Consider the following 15,571-nt stretch of genomic DNA (forward strand, 5'->3'; position numbering starts at 1 on the left):
AGATAAGCAAAGGGAAAATAACGCTGCCTCAAAGAGAAAATACATAACCAAGGAGGTAAAAGACTTCTACAATGAAAATTATAAAACACTAGGGAAACAAATGGAAGAAGATCTTGGAAGATGGAAAGCTCTCCCTTGCTCTTGGATAGGCAGAATAAATATTATCAAAATGTCCATTCTACCAAAAGTGATCTACAGAGCCAATGCAATACTACCACCAATTATGGAAATACTACCACAAATATGTACCTATGTTAATATACCAACATCAATCTCAGTGCTCTATACTGGAAAGGGGAAAAATTGGGAGATGTGGGGGGCACCAAGTGCTGTGTGCATAATTGTCTTTGTCAACATAATTTACATTTTGATGTGAGACTATAATGCATTCTTTTTACATTATAAAAAAGAAGTAGCACATGATATGTCAAAGAAATAATAAGAAAAGCAAGTTAATATTTGAGAATTCTCATAAACTTTAAAATGCTCTTCTCACATTTTTTATCAAAGTTAACTCTCATTAAAGCCATTAGTATCTATCTAAAGTATAGACATCATTGCCTAACTCACAACATTCTGGCATACAGGTATACAAAAAGTAAAAGTAAGATGAAAATACTTCAAAAACTCTACTGTGTTACCTTAGGATAAGCTATTATATTTTTTCTTTATAAAACTTGTTTCCCAAGTCTTTATTCCACAGGTTGAAATAATGCATTTTGATCACAGTATTTATATGCAAGCCAGGCATGGTGGCTAACATCTGCAATCCTAGCTACTTCGGATTCTGAGAAAAAAGAATTGCAAGCTTGAGGCCAGCCTGTGCAACTTAGTGAGACCCTGTCCAAAAGAAAGAAAAATTCAACATGTATGTTCTAATATCCACTGTGTGTATAATCAACCATCATCTACTCAAGGAGTTTCAGCTTTTCACATAATGCCCTAAATTATCCTATAAAATCCCTTTTTTATATTCCTTGTTCCTCCTAATTACATATCTAGAAAAATGGTGTTTTGTTTCTATATGCATGGAATCAGTAGCTACATGTCAACAGCGATCCAGGTATGTATCCCACCTGTGCAAATAAGTAATGTGGAGGAGTGGGAAAAAAGAGACTGTTAGAACAAACTCACATCTTCTAAATCCCAACAGCCTTTTCAGGTGAGAAGGCTGTGAGGATTCTCCCTTGCCTGAACATCCTTGTTAAAGAAAAGGATGGTACAAAGCAAATAACTTCCTATGCTTTAACCTGGGTTACTAGGCCAAAAGATGCATACACAGAGCATAATTTCCAAGTGTACGAAATCAACCCAAGCATTATCTTTAGACATTTTACATTTTTTTAAGAGCAAAGATCACAGTTGTTAAATTCTATTCTCAAAGCATCTGACATGGTGAAATTTGGCCCTTACATGACCTTTTTTATGATTTTCTTGACATAACTTTTTGCCATTAAAGGGAGCATAAAAACCTTTGGAAACATAAAAACCTTTGGAAAGCATGGGCGAAATTTATTGAAAAAGAAGTAATATCTAATTTCGTAAAGCAAAACGACTACTAAGGTGGCAGATTATTTTTTAAGATGGTCACAACCCTCTCTCCTATCCTGCGTGCTATTTTGCAGTGTGACTTTGTCACTCTCTACATGTAGAGGTAAAGTTTAATTTTTCCTTCCTTTGAATTTAGGCTGACTCTGCAGCTTGCCTTGTAAGAGAATATGACAGAAGTGGCATTTTATCGACAACAATGCTAGGCTTTAAGAAGGCTTAGAGCTTTTGGTTTGTCAGCCTGGAACTTGGATCTCCATGTTTAAAAAACAGTCTAAGATAAAATATTTAAATAAAATTTAGAGTTTTTAACATAATATCACACAAGTTTTTATTTGAAAAGTCCTCATTACAAGAACAAAGATTTTGAACCAGATGAGTAAAGAAAATCAACAGGCACCAACACCAAGATGACAGCGTCAGAATTATATTCAAAAGCATAAACATGTGTCAGTGAGAAATTACATTCTTGAATAAAGTCACAGAAAAGCAACAGAAGACATGGAGAGGAAAAAATAAAACTTTTAGAACTAAAACAGGAAATAAAATTTAGAAACTCAATGAATGGGGTCAACAGCAGGGTGGAGAGAACAGAAAAGTCAATAAAGTTTAAAATTAAATCGTAGGAGTTACCAATTCCGCACAACAGAAAGAAAACAGAGTGGAAACAAATGAACAGAGCTTCAGTCATGTGGGACTGTAACAAATATCACACATTTACATTACTTAAGCTGTGTGTTGAGGGAGGGGGTACTGGGGGTGGAACCCAGGGGCTTTTCTACTCTAGGCTATACTCCCAAACCTATTTTTAATACTTTATTTGGAAACGGGGTCTTACTAAGTTGCTGAGAGCCTCACTAAGTAGCTGGAGCTGACTTCAAAGCTGTGCAATCCTCCTGTTTCAGCCTCCTAAGCACTGGGATTACAAGAACGTGCCAACACATACAGCTACATTATCTTACTTAAGCTTTAAAAAAAATTAAAAAGGAGAAAGAGGATGGAGATTTTAAAATATTACAAAAAACTATAGCTAGAATATTCCCAAATTTTCAAGAGACATAAATGTACACATACAAGAATCTGAGAGAAACTCAAACATAATAAATGCAAAGTAACCTTCATTAAGAGATATTATGGCTATGCTTCTAAAACAATAAAGATAGAGAACAAATCTTGAAAACAGCCTAAAAATATGTATTTCCTATAGAATAAAAATAATTTTAAGGAGGTAGAATTCCCATTTGAATCCTCATTAAGTCCAAGAGGAAATGGCACAATATTTTTCAAGCATTGAAAGACAATAGTTGGGGCCAGGTGTGGTGGAGCACCCTGTAATCCCAGCATTTGGGAGGCTGAGACAGGAGGATTAGGATCGCAGTTTGTGAACAGCTTCAGCTACTACTTATTGAAGCCCTTTGCAACTCAGTGAGACCCTGTTTCAAAATAAAAAATAGGGCTGGGGGTGTAGCTCAGAGGTAGAATGCCCATGGGTTTCATCCCAGTACTGCAGAAAGAAAAAGAAAAAGAAAGAAAGAAAGAGAGAGAGAGAGAAAGAGGAAAGGAGGGAGGGAGGGAGGAAGGAAGGAAGGGAGGAAGGAAGGAAGGAAGGAAGGAAGGAAGGAAGGAAGGAAGGAAGGAAGGAAGGAAGGCAGGCAGGCGAATAGCTGGCAATCAAGAATTATATAGCCAGCAAAACTATCCTTCAAGAATCAAGGAGAAAACAAGATATTTTCAGATGAAGGATCACTAAAAGAATTCATCACAGCAGACTTACTATAAAATAATAGCTAAAGGAAATTTTCTAAAAAAAAAAAAGAACAGAAAAATGATTTGTGTACTTTTACTGGTGCGTTGTAATTATATATTGTAGTGAGATTCAAGGTGATACATAAATACATGCATACCTCATTTACTGTATTTCTCTGTGTCCCACCCCACTTCCTTTTCCACACATTTTAGTGAGATTGATGGTGATATCCTCCATAGATGAACATAACCTTATTCAGAAAAATATTCCTTAAATGGGTAAAAACAATGAATTTTCTTTCTCCTCTTAAGTGTTCTAAATATTATTTTATGATTGAAGTAAACATTATAGCAATGTCTGATTGGTTCTTGATTTAGGCAGAGGAGACAATTAAGGTGGAGAAAAGTAAAATGATGTCAAGAAAAGTAAGATGTCTACAGTTCACTCGAACCATTAAATGCTGACATAGCATTATCATAAATTGTGCACATAAGATGTAATATAGCAATAACTGAAACAACTATACAAAAAAGAAACTCTCAAAAACACTATAGATAAATCAAAATTCAATTTGAGTAGCTCATAGAAAGAAAACAATAAATAAAAGGAGAACAGAGAAAACAAAAAAATCCTCAAAAATCACAATTATAGTGACTTTCAAACATTCAGGCAAGTAGTTAAATCGTGTGGTCTGGAACCTGCCTATTTGAGTTAAGCCTCTGGCTCCATCACATTGGGGAGGTTTCTTATTAATTTTTGTGACTCAATTATTATATCTGTATATTGGGGACAATATCTACTTTGCAAGAATTTGATGAGATTTTAGTAATATTTACTTACGACATTCTCTAGCACCTAGTGAATATTATAGACATGTATTCCAATTGAAGAAGCTAGATAGAAATTGGGAAACAAGAGTTAACCTCAAATAAACAAGTAGAGACTCCAATGGAGCAGTGGAGGAGATTAGGAGAGGGAGGAAGAGGGATAGACATGTAAAGCAGGTAACAGTTGATAGAATGCTGTGTATATATGATAAACTAACAATGCCAGTCTCAAAGATATGTATGGGAAAGAGGGGTTAGGAGATGGACCCTGAGGGAAATGCTCCATGAGTTGTGTGCACCTATATTACTATCACTCTGTACCTCAGTGTACTTTATAATTATAATACATCAATAAAAATCATAATCAAGAGAAAAATTTTAAAAATGAAAATAATTAAATTGACTTCCCAACTAAGGGCAGGAAAACATCCAATTGATTTTTTTTTTGCCTTCTGAAATCACACTGTGACAAACATCCTTTTGCTTTAGACTTATTCCATATTTGTGATGATATCTACAAGAGATGAGTCCTCTGACACATGTTTTGATGTTTATATGCAGCCCCCTTTCTTTTAAAACAGGAAAAGTTTCACACACTTCTGTACAAGGTCCTTTTAACACAGAATTGACTAACCAGAATAGCTGGAGTTCCTACCAGATTTATTTTGCCTGCATACAGAATGGAGAATATTTATGGCATATTACCTGAAGTTGTCTTAATTGCTCATGATATATAATGTCACTGGAAACTCACTAGGTAACATGGCATATTGGCTAAGAGAATGGACTCTGAAATTAGATCGTCTGGGTTCAGATTCAGCTCTGCCACTCATCAGCTGTGTGTCCTCGCACTTGCTGCTTACCCATAGAGTGTCTTCATCTCTAAAAGAGAAGAAATAATATCATTTCCTCACAGGGATGTTGATAAGGATGAAACAAGCTAATGTACCTCAAGAGCCTGCCATCAAATCCAAGAAAAAGATAAAGAGGAGTGTCTTTCATCATGACCTAAATTCATCCTGCAAGCATGCAAAACAGAAAACGATTATGAACCTCCAGGCAAAATGCTGAAGGAAAGCAGGGAAATCCCTCCCCATCTCATTATTTAGCCGTGTTAGCTGCCAAGAGTGTTGTAATGGAGCTATCAGTATGTGTCACCACTAGCTGTTGCCTGCCGCATATTGCCTTACCAATAAGTCATTTCTAAAGGATGAGTAAGAATTCATAAGTCATTTTGCATAAGGATTTTTTTTCATCTGAGCCATTTCTAGCCACATGCACATATGGGAGCTCAGCACATTTATTTCATGACAAACAGACTGGCCTATCCCAGAAGGGCATCTGAAAGGCTTGATGCCTGATTTGAAATCTTTGCAATCCTTAGTTGAGAGGAACTCCATGACGAATGGGATTTATTCTTAGATTTCTTATGGCTGGAAATCAAAATACATGATCATGCTTTGGGAGATATTGTTTGTTGTGTTTTTAAATGGAGTTTAAAATAAACTGTTAAGATCTCTCTTAAACTTTGGGCTTAGAGTAGATTCTATTTTGGGATATTACTACTCAGTATATAAACAAACTGTACCAAGATAAACTGTACACGATTTCATAATTTCTAGCTACTAAAGAATAGTAGGCAGCTGATTGCTGAAAAGAAATCTCAGCTTCCTCCCTATCTTTAGTTTCCCTTTTCCTCATTTACAATGGTGGATTTCATTCTGGTATCTAAACTTGAAACTAACTATAAAACCCATGCATTAATCTATTCATTTTATTCAACCTTGCAACAGGGCATCCAAGATCCAAAGGAATTATTTTATAATGATCAGATTTCATGCATCATAGAAAATAAAGATGTTTGGACCTGATACACTTTCCTCAGCTCATACCTAATTAGTACATTGACAATATATTTCAGATTTTCTACCACAGTTTCAATGTTATTGGAACTATTCTTAGCACAAACTATCAAATTACCCTGGAAATGCTGGTAGCTAGACATTCTCATTACGTTCCTCAGTCATCCTATAAGCCTGAAGAGCCATGGATCTTAATTTACCAAGTTACCAAAAATATTAGGACTATGGTCTTCATCAGCTCCTCTTTTCTCCTTCTTCTTTTTCTTGTTTTTTGATACTGGGTATTGAACCCAGGGTCTTTCTATATCTGATCTACTCCCCCAGCCCTTTTTTATTTTTTTGTTTTAAAGCAGGGTCTCACTAGGTTGCTGAGTCTCACTATATTGCTGAGGCTTGCTTCCAACCTGTGATTCTCCTGTTTCAACCTCCTAAGTACTGGGATTGCAGGCATGTACCACCATGCCTGCCTAGCCAGCTCCTCTTATTCATAACTGCTGCGTATGGTCTTCTCATTCCCCAGGATCAAGGTCTAAGTTGGATTCCAAGACTTGAAGAACTTTATCAATATTCCAAAGAAAGAATAGTAAGGGAGGTCTCTTAAGATTTTTTTAAGATTGTCTATTCCAGTGTGCCTTGGAATTCTCTCAGATTTAAAGAATTTGGTGCAAAAAAAAAAAAAAGACTGCTAGAAGTCTTCCAGCTGGGAAGTATTTGCATATTTAGCCCTGTTTTCATATGGAATTAGTTCAAGGGAGCAAAGCCAAGTAATTGAAATAGGAAGCCAAAGAGGCACTCCAGACTCAGTAATCTGAACAGTGTGGACTGTGGACTCAGACAACATGGGTTAGAACCATTTATGCATTGTCTCTGCCATTTATTAGCTCTGTGATCTCAGATAAATTCAAACCATCTTTGGTGATAATAATAATGTCATCATCAGAGGATTATTATGAGGATTAAATGAGCTAAAACACCCAGATGAGTCCTTCTAAAATAACATTTTCAACTGGGCATGGTGGTGCACACTTGTGATCCCAGTACTTGGGAAACTGAAACAAGAGGATCACAGGTTGGAGGCCAGCCTTAGCAATTTAGTGAGACCCTGAGCTACTTAGCCATACCCTGTTTCAAAAATAAAAAAGGACTAAGGGTATATATTGGAGGCGGAATGCCCCTGGGTTTAATTTGTGGTACTACAATAAATAAACAAACAAAATAGCATTTAGTATTTTAGTGTTATCACTGAACTTACTATTAATATTATTGTGTCCATATTGAGAAAGATTTACAATGGTGCTAGGAAAACAAGTACTAAGATGTATTAAGAGACTGTCTTTGGCCTGGTCCTATGCCAAGCACTCAATGTTCAATGATGTAAAAACATATGGGTCATAGAGAGAAGGGACAAACCCCCCTGCAGAGGAATTCCAAATAATTTTTGTAAATATTTTGCCTTTAAGAGGGCGAAACATAGCTCCTAACTCCTTAAGTAAGAACTTCACAGAGCAGTTTTGTTCCAAAGAATGCACTATGGGGAGGAGTAGGGACCCAGAAACTTTACAGTGAAGAAATCTGACAAACACTAAATCAGTCAGATGAGCTGATTGAGGTCACCATCAACAGTGGTAAATCACATGAATTCTATGTGCCCAGACTCCAGTCAACTCTCTAGAAAAACATCAGAAAAATCTCAGTTGAGAGACCTTCAGCAAAATTCCTAATAAGTACTCCTCAAAATCGTTAAGGTTATTAAAAACTAGGAAAGTCTGAAAAATTGTCACAGCCAAGAGGAGTCAAAGATGACATGATGACTCAATGTAATGTGTTGAGTCTGGAAACAAACAAAAAAAGGTATAAAAAAACAAATAAATCTGAGTTAAGTATGGATTTTAGTTAATACTCTAGCAAATATATATTGTAAAAAATTAGTAATAGGGGAAGTTGGATGTCAAGTATGTGGGAAATCATATATTTCTGATGTTTTTGCACATCTAGAACAGCTCCCAAAACCAATGTTTATTTTTTATTTCTTTTTGTACAAACAATACAAGCTTTACTCACAAGAAACTCACAGTATAATGTGGCAGATGAACAAATAATTAAATAATACATGATAATACAGCGTGGTGTGTGTAACAATAAAAACCCATGAAATGTGCAGAGCCTGCATGGAACACAGATGAATGGGCTGTTTTTTTTTTGGGGGGGGGTAATTAAGTAAGGATTTATAATGAGGCATTGTCCAAGGGGCAATTTTCAGTACTGAACCAGAAGATGGAAAAGACAGGTCTCCTAAGCAGCAGGATGCCTGGGTAAAGACTTAGGAACTATGGTACTCCTCCTTTGTCCACAGATTATATTGCACAAGATTCCCAGAGGATGCCTGAAATCTCATGGTACTGAGCCCTACATATGCTATGTTTCCTTCTGACTATAGATCTTAGCAAGCTTAGAATATGATGTGCTTTCCCCCCCACGATGAGTTGAGAATATTTACCTTTTATACTGGAAGCACTTTACAGATTCTTTTTAATATATACAAATTGCTGGCCTCACTGCTCTTGCACTTTGGGATCCATTAGTAAACAAAATAGGAACTACTTGTACACATGTCCAGCGGTACTTCAACAGTCCATCTGATAACCAAGATTTCCATTGGGTAACTAACAGGTGGGTAGTATATACATCATGGATACTCTGGACAGGGGGGCATTTCACATTTCATGAATAATGAAGGTGGATGGACATGAGGTCAAACAGCATGTGATTTAAAACTTACAAATTGTTTGTCATTTAACATTTTCAGATCACAGATGACTGTAACTGAAACCACAGCAAGCAAGAGTGTGAGTTAAAGGAGAGTATTATATTGAGTTTGGTGTTATCATTAAACATCAGGGGAAGAGACTGGCAAGACAGGAGACTAACCTGATGAGAAAAAACTCAGAAACTTGACTGTGGACAGGACTTCTCTTGGCCAGAGGGAAGTCCATCCCTTCAAAACTATTTTCAAAAAAGGATCTGGAAGAGCAAAGCAGCATATAAGACTGCTAATAGGCATCATATGCCCTTTAAATTCAAGTGCCCATCATAGCTGGGCGTGGTGGCGCATGCTTGTAATCCCTGCACTTGGGAGGCTGAGACAGGAGGATCGCACAGGTTCGAAGCCAGCCTCAGCTACTTAGTGAGGCTCTCAGCAACTTAGTGAGACCCTGTTTCCAAATAAAATATAAAACAGGTCTGAGAATATAGCCCGGAGGTAGAAAGCCTCTAGGTTCCTACCCCAGTACCACAAAATAATAAAAAAATAATAATAATAATAATAGTAATAATAATAATAATAATAATAATAAAGTGCCCATCATTATGCTGCTGGTAGAAATGACAGCTGGAACATACTGGACATAAAACAGTTTTAATTCCGTTTACTTGCTAATGCCATTGAGCTCAATCTATTAATGGTTAATAAGTCTTTTTAGAAAAAAAAATTCATGACCAGAAGAAAAGAATTTAGCATTGTTAATCAGAAAAAATCTCCTGGAATTAATAAACAGAAAAAAATCTCATAGGGGTCCAGTCTTCAAGGCTCATCCTGGATGACAATCCCTGACCAACCTGTGTGCAATCCACATGAATTAGTACCAAGTCAGTGAAGCAGACACTAGGCTAGAGGGATAGGGTGGAAATACACTTTTACAATAAGCTATAATTGAGGAAAATGCCCTGGGGATTAGTCTCCAAATTGAACATAGGCCAACAGCCCAGAAAGGCTATTAAAATAAGAATGTAATTCTCCATCACTCAGAGTACAAGAATGCTGTCATATTAAGAACAGTAGCATGGGTCATAGGTTTAATCATGCAGATTTAAATGTCAATTTATGAAATAAATGAAGAACAGAATTTGTCCAACCAAAGCTTTTGGTTGGGGGCAGGCAGGAATTCTTGATGTCCTACGATGCCTAGGAGAGTCTCATCCAACAAACAACTGTCTTACATTCCACCTGCTCTTCCCCCCTAATTTTCTATGGTGATAATATACATATAACATAAAATTTACTATCTTAACCATTTATAGGTGTACAGTTCACTGGCACTAAGTAAGGTTGTGCAACCAACAACAACAACCATCTCCAGAATTCTTTTCATCTCACAAAACTAAAACCCTACACCAACTAAACAACTCCCCAGTCTTCCCTCCGCCCCCTAAAGTGACCAACATTCTACTTTCTGCCTCTATGATTCTGGCTCCTTGATGTGATTTTGACACCTCCATTAATGGTATCGTTGCATATTTTTGTTTTTTGTGACTGGTTTATTTTACTTCACATAGTACCCAAGATTGACCCATGTTGTGTCATATAACTTATGTTAAAATTTCCTTTCTTTTTTTAAGACCAAATGGCATTTGTTGTATGTGTATACCACATTTTTTCTTTTCTAATAGATATAGCCAATTATCACTTTGCATCTTATTGATGGTGTCTGAAAGGCATGCTGAATTAAGAATATTCTATTAAATTTATAATCTTAATGCACCTAAATCTTACCACCTTTCAGTGTCCCTTAACAAGCAGATCTATTATGCACTCAGCTATTCACTATAAGTTTAGAATTCTTCCTTCAGAGCTCCTCTCCCTCCCTCTCTCTATAGAATCAATCATTCTATCCCATTGCTATGATGTCCTAAGTACCTCACAAATCTGCCCCTCTATCTTTCTGTCTTTCCTGTCAGTATCCTAATCCAAGCCACTATTTTCCAGCATCTGTGTGTGTGTGTGTGTGTGTGTGTGTGTATGCTTGTATGTGTGGTACTGAGGATTGAATCCAAGGGCATTCTACCTTCAAGCTTAACCCCCAGCCCTATTTTATTTTTGTCTTGGTATGTTGCTAAAGGCCTCACTAAGTTGCCAAACCTCTCTCTGAACCTGTGATCCTACTATCTCAGCCTCCCAAATACTGTGATTACAGGCAGGTGCCACGGTGCCCAGTATGCATCTGAACTTCTGCAATAGCCTCCTACATCATTTCCTGATTCATGTTCTGCCTCAGCCAAAGAATGTGTGCCAAGTCAACACAATCTCTTCTCTCCTCTCCTCTCCTCTCCTCTCCTCTCCTCTCCTCTCCTCTCCTCTCCTCTCCTCTCCTCTCCTCTCCTCTCCTCTTCTCTCTCTCTCTCTCTCTCTCTCTCTCTCTCTCTCTCTCTCTCACACACACACACACACACACACACACACACCTCTTAAAAATTTTAGGTGCCTGCTATTACTCTAAAGTAAAAACAATAATTGTAAAGTGCCTCTTGAGTCCTGCACCCTCTGCCCCTCCACTTCCCTCTGCATCCTTACTTCACGCGCTCCTTCACCCTCTGAGCTCCAGTAACTCTGGCCAGACATACTCAATCACTGACGAAGTTCACTCTTATATGTACTGCCAACTCTTTCCTGAGTAGCTCATCAAAGGCAAGGTAGATGCTACCAATAACTGCCTGTGGGCACAGCAACACTGACAGAGATCACTGATCTCATTTTAGGCAACTAGTTCACTGACCAGTGTTCAAGATTTCTTGTTTCCACTGCTTTAAGGGAGGAATTGGTTCTGAGTTCACCTTTCTACCCATAAAGCATCTCTTTGTTGATATGGTTCAAGCTATACTGCTCCATTTACTCAGCTACTGAGGTTTATGCAGGTGTAGTTGAGCTCAGTATCTCCATCCTCACTACTCATACCACTCTCAAGAACTCTGGTGCCTTAATGTTAGACAATGAGGTTAGACAATGTTATGACATCTGCCATAGAAACCTCAGTATTAAGCACCAATCTACATTAATCATGGCCATCTTATTACCTAGATTGTATCTTCCATCACAACTTTCCTTGGTTTTGATAAAATCTTGAATGTTGATCTGACATAATTCCAAAAAACACCTGGTGCCCTATCTCCACATCCACTTTCCTTTGGGCACATGTGGCCCTGTCATCTCTGCTTAGGAACCCTACCATGCACAGCTCCCCATGGTAAATATTATAAATGCTTGCTTTAAGACCAAAAACCAGATGTTGAAATTTTATACTCACCATGGTAAATGCATACATTTCTGCCTGTTTTACAATGGAGACATGTTTTTTAACCGTACCAACACTACCATCACCTCCATTCGGACCAAGTACAGCATCCAGTTTGCAGGCAAGTGTCCTACCAGTTGGCATTAATTACCAGTCTCTCACTGTGGTACCCAGTAAAAATAGAGACCTGGCCAGGGATAGTGATCTGTGTGCTAAGCTACACAACAGCCACTGGTGAAGTCTGGGCTTTTCTGGACCACAAATTTGACCTGATATATGCCAAGTGTGCCTTTCTTCAGTGGAACATGAGGGAGTAATGGAGGAAAGAGAGTTTTTTTGAGGTTTGTGAGGATACAGCTATCTTTGAGAAAAATTACAAGAGTAGTATGGGACCTATTCAAGGAGATGGAGAGGAAGAAGAAGAGAAATACTAAATGTCCATCTTTTTCAGCCTGCACATGTCATACTCCCAGCACTTCAATACTAGCTAACAGAAATTTAAGCTTTTTTGATTAAGTTGTCTTCATTCCATTGTGAAGGAGTCATACTTTTCATGTGTACCTGTAAGGTCTTTCTGTCATGCCTCCATGACTTAAGGGAAAAGAAAACTTGAATTGATATATTTTTAAATATAAAATTGAATGAACATAATCCATCCAGAAACCTTTAAGTGATTATGCCCAAAAATGCAAGTGCTGATATTTATGGTATTAACTCTCAATAAAGTAAATTATTTCAGATTATAGAGTTTGAGTACAATCCATACCACTTATTAGCCAAGAAACTCCAAAAAATAAATCAACAATAGCATAATTAATAATAATAATAATAATACCTATTTTTCAATCACAAAGATACAGAATATAAACTGTCAATAGTTACTATATAAATGTAAGGCATCATAATTTATTAGTGAAGTTTAAAATATTTTATATGAAAGCCACAAAAATACATAATGTGTGATTAATGCCAAGATAAAAAGTCTTCTCAATTTTCCCCACAAACTTTAATTTTATGTTTGTTAATGTATTATTCAGGAATCCCCAAAGAGACAGAGCAGTAAGACATATAGATATATAATATTTTCTGGTGGAATTGGCTTAAATAATTATGGAGACCAAGAAGCCCCATAGTAGATCTCTACAAGCAGGAATGTTATGACTAAATATCATATTCTTGGTATCCAGACTGGAACATGATACAAAGTAGACACTCAATAAGCACTTTTTGAATTAATAACAAACCAGCTTTCTACATGAATATAGATGTCAAAATTAAAAATAAGTTTCAGCAAATAGAACTTAACACTACGTCAAAATATTTATGTCACAGCAACAGATGCTGAATAGACATTTGTCAGTCTAATGTCATATAGTGCTTCAGATTTAAAAATAACCTTTAATTTTTCAAAGTTTATATGTACATTTTAGAAAACAGAAAAACACAAGAAGCAAAGAATAAAGTCACCCAGTCACAAGCAGCCTAGTTGCACAGGTCCTTCTAGTCCATAGGTGCACATGCACAACATTCCATTCTGTGTGACTGGGATGTGTATGAATCGTACTTTTCACACATCGTGAATATTCACCAATTCAAAATCCCAAAGCTCCGTGAGTATTTTTTTTTTTTTGTGGTACTGGGGTTCCTGGAAGCCCTCCTTCCTCCGGGCTACACTCCCAGACCTATTTTATATTTTTGAAACAGGGTCTCTTACGCCAGCACGGCTGGCTTCGAACCTGCGCGATCCTCCTGTCTCCACCTCCCAAGCGCGGGGATTACAAGCGTGCGCCACCACGCCCGGCGCTCCGTGAGTATTTTGATAACCAAGAGTACACTACATCAACTCCATCTGTTAGAAAAAAATTGTAATCTTGCCTTTCTCAGAAACAACAACAACAACAACAAAAACTTCCCTGAAGATAGAAATGGCAACAGGCTTCTAAATAAAATTATTGGCAGAGTTACAATTAAAGTACTGCATTCCCTTAATGCTTGGTGTAAAATGAGACATAAAGCAATGAGGTGCACTAAGAATATATCTAAGAGAGTTCATTATCAGATTTATACTACTAAAATATTATCAAGAAAACATGTTTCTAGTGAATTTATTCCTATAATACAGCCAGAAGATGCACACACACAAACTACTCTTCATTTATTTTTGTACTGTTCACAGAGGTGGCTTAACAATTGTATTTTCACATGGTGTTTCATATTAGATTTTAAAAGCTATTTACAAAAAGGTTTATTCGACTACTTCTACTTTTAAATATATCAAGCACTTCTAAATATCAACAAGGACTGGACATTTCATATAAGAACTTGTCTGCTATGCACACAACACAGGTGAATAAAATTACATATGTAGCAATGATCACAATCTTAGGTATTTTCTAATATGACCATTTTGGACTCAAACCATTCCCTTCTCATGTCCTTCTCTCAACCTCAGATCCAGTGAACAAATATGGGCATATATAATACTTACAGGTGGTGGGAAAAATTTATATCCAAAATCATCTACAGAGGATATGCTTTCTCATGAATTAGAATACAAAGTGTACAAAATGCTAATTTCACTAACTTGTCATTTATTGGCAACCTCTTTGATATCTAGAGAATAGATATTGCAAAATTGAGTTTCATTTGCCCATTATATATACTATCTACAAAGCAAAACAAAACATACAGAAAATTGGCATCTGAGAATGTCCAAATGTGAACACACTAGCCTGTGGCCCTTCTGCACTTGCTTCCCTCCCACCTAACTTTGAATCATTGAACAAATATTGATATATATTGCTCACAGAGGTGGTTTAACAATTCCATTCTGAAAAGACCATACTTCAAGTGAATTTTAGCAAAAAGATATCTACAAAGTGATATTTATTATATCAACACTTAAACTATTTCACACTTCTAAACACCTAGATAGACTAGATGCTTCAAGTGAAAACTCATTATGTGCACAACAGACTTGAATAAACTACCCACCTGTGGCAAAGGTTCTAATTTGAAAGTGTCTTTGAAACCTGAGTTTCTCCCGCCACCTCATTGACCAAGGGTAGTGGTGGCTGCCTGGTCTCTGACTCCATCCTGCTTCCTCAAAGCCCCACTTGGCCCCAAGGTTAGAGTACCTATAGATGACACTGGGAGAATGATGGGTTCTCCTGGATGCTTCAGAGGCCACCAGGGTCTTTTGAGGCCAAGAATATGGGTCTACACCCAAAGCCCTTGGTGGACAGGGAAGCCCACAGACCTGAGTCCTGAGTGTCTACTCTGTACCAGGTGGAGGAGTCCTCTTCTTGTCCCTCAATGATCAACAGAGACCTTGATGTCCAGGAAGGTGCATGAGGCTCAAGACAGCAACAGGTAACAGGTGAGCAGCCATGGTAGGTTGGCCTTGATTATACTAGAAAGGGATGGATTATATTTGGACAACTGAAAATGCCCACTATCCTTTGGAAAAATCCATGGACATTTATAGAAGGCCTATGTATAGAAGAGGAAAAAGTTGTTCTC

This window comes from Muscardinus avellanarius, assembly GCF_963383645.1.
Source record: "Muscardinus avellanarius genome assembly, chromosome: 4".
In the NCBI taxonomy this organism is placed as follows: domain Eukaryota; kingdom Metazoa; phylum Chordata; class Mammalia; order Rodentia; family Gliridae; genus Muscardinus; species Muscardinus avellanarius.